Source organism: Sciurus carolinensis, chromosome 10, assembly GCF_902686445.1.
Source record: "Sciurus carolinensis chromosome 10, mSciCar1.2, whole genome shotgun sequence".
In the NCBI taxonomy this organism is placed as follows: Eukaryota; Metazoa; Chordata; class Mammalia; order Rodentia; family Sciuridae; genus Sciurus; species Sciurus carolinensis.
Window position 1 is genome coordinate 42,460,876 of NC_062222.1, and position 4,998 is coordinate 42,465,873.

Below are 4,998 nucleotides of genomic sequence, written 5' to 3' on the forward strand. Positions count from 1 at the left end.
AGACTTTGGGTTTCAAGCTCAGGGAAGAATGTTAATTAGGATGTGCTCTTGGGACCAACACCTAAAGAAGGTAGGCTAAGGAGACAGGACTGGGCAGAAGAAAAGTTGATTTACTCTCAGTGAAGACATCAGACAACATTCTCAGATTGGTATGTATAGTTTTTTAACATTGTCCCAAATCGGAGTGAGGAAAATAAGTTTCATAACCCCATGTGGTCAAATATCTGGAAATGGTTTACCAATAGGAAAAACGATGGCCTTGAGTATTGCAGTTTTCTTGAGCCTGAAAAGGGCTGACATTTGGCGGCCTTCTGGAAACCCTCTCATCAGCTGAAAAAATTAATTCTTCATTTCTACTATGTGACCTGCTCATTCTTCCTGAGGTTTCTGAGTCCCAGATCATTAAGTCCTTCTCAGGAAAATGTTAACTAACTTTTCCCCCATGACCACACAAATTAGAAGAGTGGGTATGTTGTGAATTGAATGTGTTTTTTCTCCAAAATTTATGCTGAAATACATACACATTATGGTGATATTAAGAGGTGGGGTCTTTCAGGAGGCAGTTAAGTCCTGAGGGCAAAGATTATGGCATTATGAAAAGGCTGGAAGTAATTAATTTATTTTATGCTTTTTAAATTCCTTCTGCCTTTTGCTTTTTTTATTAAAATATTTTTTTATTTTTACAGACATAATAAGAGGCACAATTTGGAAGCAGGAACTCCAGTATCACCAGATATTGAAGCTGTTGGCACCTTGATATTGGACTTCCTGGCCTCCAGAACTGAGAGAAAATCCATTTCTATTTTTTATAAATTGCTCAGTATGTGGTATTCTGCTATGGAAGAAACAATGGACTAAGATAGGGAACCAAGAGGTGCCCAAGTGATAAGTTGAGAATGAAACATACCTCCCTGTCCCCTCTGTATGATCCTCTTCAGGTGAAAAGAATCAATTACTACTGCCAATATGTCAACTCTACTTTTTGCTTTCTGGTCTTATAGGAGGAACATGAGTTATATAAGGCATAATCATTAGTTTATAATATTCAGTAGAGTTCTTCCCGTGGTACACCTTGGTGAAAATGTTTCCTTTTTGGGAGAAGGGAGTCCAAAGTTTTAAGAATGGAAGCCCAAAGTCACCAAGTGAGTCACCCAGAGTGATGACAAAGGGGGGTTAATCCTGCTTCTAAAATTTCTTCCCTGGACTTATGTGTTCCACTTATTGGGGTCACAGGATTATATAAATATCTTTGAATTAAAGTGGAAACTATGTGCTGGAGAAATGGTGTCATGGTAAAGTACCACTACTGTATTAGCTTTTCATTGCTATGATCAAAATATCTGACACGAACAATCTAGAACAGGGAAAGTTTATTTTGGCTAATAGTTTCAGAGGTTCAGGCCGTAGTCAGTAAACCCTGTTGTACTTGGCCAGGGATGAGTCAGAACATTATGGCAGAAGGGAAAGGTGGAGAAGAGCTACTCTGGGTATGGTGGCCTGGAAGCAGAGAATGAGAGAAAGAGAGACCAACAGAGAAAGAGCAGGAAAAAGACTGCAAGGAAGATGAATCCTTACAGGGCATGTCCCCAGTGACCCATATAGTTGAGCTATGCCTCACCTGCCTACAGTTATTACCAGTCACTCCATATGAACTAGGATGGACTAGTTTATAATTCTCAAAAGACTAATCATTTCACCTCTGAATATTTCTGCATTAACACAAGAGCTTTGGGGGGATACCCCATATCCAAAGCATAGTAGTCAACAAACGACACTATAGTTATACCTTTTTTTTTCTTTTTAAAACATTATTTTCATTTTTAAAATATTGGCACATAAAACTGTGAATATTTATGGGATACATGTGATGTTTTGATACATATATATATTATTTGATGCTCAAATCCAGGTAAGTGTATTTATTTTCTTCTCAAACATTTATCATTTCTTTGCACTTAAAATATTAAAAACCTTTTTTAGCTTTTTTCTTTTTTAAAATAGACAGTACACTAACATCATTTATATTCACCTTACTGTACTAGAACTTATTTTCCCTAACAATAACTTGGTATTCATTGACCAAATTTCCCTATCCCCTCCTATCCTCTATTGATAACTGTTAGATTCTCAACTTTCATGAGATCAACCTTTTTAGATTTCATATAGGAGTGGGATCTTTCTGCAATTGTTATCTTTCTGTACCTTGTTTATTTCACTAAACGTAATAACTTCTAGTCCTATCCATGTTGTCCCAAAGGACAGGATTTCATTCTTTTTAATGACCAAAAAGAATGTATTATGTATATATACCACATTAAAAAAATCCATTCATAAGTGATGGATACTTAGGTTGTTTGTCTTTAGTAGGCCATTCCATTGTCCTGTCTGGCCAGTAGTTTCTGAATGTTATAGTATGTAATATAATGAGTGGATCTTGTGTAATGGGTCAGTTGCATAGTTACTTTGCTATAAGGTGGGTCCTTTGGTCTGACATTTTATTGTATGGAATCTTATAGTAATGGGTCTTATGTTTTATTGGCCCTCAGACAGAGGGAGAAAAACACAATTCCATAAATGTAATATGTGTGTATTCTTACCAAAATGAATCATGGTTCTTTCCAAGGTGGAAGGATCAATTGTATTCAGCTGGTCACCAAGCATCCTGTTGGTGTCAAGGGACAGTACCATATGCAGGGTTCACCAGTGGTCTCTGTTCCTGGAAGGCTGAGGAGTTCATGCTTTTGGCAACGAGGAGTCAAAGCTGATGATCCATGAATAACCTCCATCACTATCATCATGGGCGCTTCTTTTTGTGTTAATCATGCCAACACTGAGGCGTGATGATAGAGTCTGGCTGTGTCAACTGGCCAATTCAGTTTTGCTTTTCTTGTTGGCTATTGCCTCTTCCATGGTGGAAGATCACTGGTAGGCATTTGTGTGCAATATAAAGCCACATATATGACCACAATATACAACCATTCCCATATACTCATCCACATGATTCTACCTCCCATTTTCTTTTCTTATATGGCCTGATTAGCCTAGCTATTTACCATTCATTACCCAGGTTTCTAGATATGTACCAAACTTGGACTTGGATATGACAATATTGTTGCCTCTAACAGACAGAGGCAAAGACAGAAGCAGATTGGATTACCAAGATCTCATGTCATAGCAGATAAGTAAAACCACTCACCTGTAATCCTGAACCAACTTGGGATGGTGGGAATAACACACCTTTAGCAAAAAGTTACAGGAGGTGCTGGGGTTGTGGCTCAGTGGTAGAGCACTTGCCTAGCATGTGTGAGGCACTGGTTTTGATTCTCAGCACCACATATAAATAAGTAAATAAAGGTCCATCGACATCTAGAAAAACTATTTAAAAAAATTATAGGAAACACTAAGAAAATCCTTGTGAACTGGTAGCCTTTAGATGAAAACACCAATATTGGTTAAATATATCAAACAAAACATGAATTTTATTGTTTCAAAATTATTATCAAAGATATGTGTTGGGGCATGCCCCAAATGGCTATAGTTAGGTTCCCTCAGACTTCTGAAGGACTATAATATTTTCAGTGTGTAGCCAGGGCTGAGAACCAACTATCTTATACTTAGTCTAGGTGAGAAACGCTCCAATTCAGTGCATATACGCAAGGTCATAAACATTAACTTGTGAGTATGCACTCCCTATGTAAACTGTTGGCAGTGTGCCTTCTTTGTTTGACCTGCATATTAAAAGGGCCTATGGAAAAGACTCAGAGGCTAAATGGGGGTAAAAGAGGAACTAAAATGGAATTGGCTGGGGCTAAAGCTGAAACCAGAGGCTGTTACTATCTCTGAATAAAGTATGTCTACTATCCTGTGTCTTGCATCTTCTTCCACCTGCTGGAACCCCAAATCTGTTTCCTGAGTCTTAGCCCCCACATGACAATATAGCAGAAATCAAAGCAGTTTAAGGAACTCTCCAATTCTGTCTTCTCTGCACTAGGAGCAGCTCTCTTGCCACAGCCCCTTACTTCCTGAAAATGTATGCCTGCTCCAAGTTCCTCTCCACCCACACCTTGGTCAGAAGCACCTCTCAGTTGCTGAGCTGACCACTATCTGCAGTGGTGCTGAATGGACCAGAGACATAACGTATGAGAGCCTCAGTAGCTTGGCAGTCCCATGTCTCCTGATCTCACTTTTCCCTAGCTGCAGCTTCCAAATCAACACTATTTCAAGGGACATCAACATAACCACCAAGTTCATTGGGACTGGGGCTGCCACAGTGGGGTGGCTGGTTCTAGGGTTGGAATTGGGACTGTATTTGGAAGCCTATTGGTTATGCCAGGAACCCTTCTCTGAAGCAATAACTCTTTTCCCTACACCATTCTGGGCTTTGTCCTCTCAGAGGACATGGGGGCTCTTTTGCCTGATGGTGGCCTTTCTTATCCTCTCCACCATGTAAAGGAGCAGCCTCCACATCACATTCTTTTCCCTGTGTCTTGTCTGCCTCTCATGTTCCTTTGCCTATACCTACACAGGCAATCTGGGGAAAGCAATTGGCTCAGGGTTTGACAGAGGGAAGACAAATAAATATTGTAGTAATAAGGAGGAAAAAGGATTTTAAATCTGCATAGTACAGTGACACAGTTACATCAATGTTTATAGCAGTGCAGTTCACAATAGCCAAACCAGGTGCCCTTCAATAGATAAATAGATAAAGAAAAATGTTGTATATATACACAATGGAGTATTACTCAGCCATAAATAAGAATGACTTTATGGAATTTGCCAGTAAATGGATAGAACTAGAGACTATCATGCTGAGTGAAATAAGCCAATCCCCCAAAGACTAAGGTGAAAGGTTTTCTCTGATATACAGAAGCTAATCCAAATTAAGGGGATGGAAATTAAAAAAAAAAAAAATAGAAGAAATATTGGTGGAGTAGAATGAAGGGAAGGGAGTGAGTGTGGGATAGGAAAAGACAGGAGAATGAATCTGACCTAACCTTC

At 39.1% G+C, this 4,998-nt stretch overlaps 1 pseudogene; it reads left to right on the top strand.

Moving 5' to 3' along the window:
• The first annotated feature begins 4,028 nt into the window (after positions 1-4,028).
• On the top strand, positions 4,029-4,450 carry LOC124995035 (ATP synthase F(0) complex subunit C2, mitochondrial-like; annotated as a pseudogene).
• The last annotated feature ends 548 nt before the right edge of the window (positions 4,451-4,998 follow it).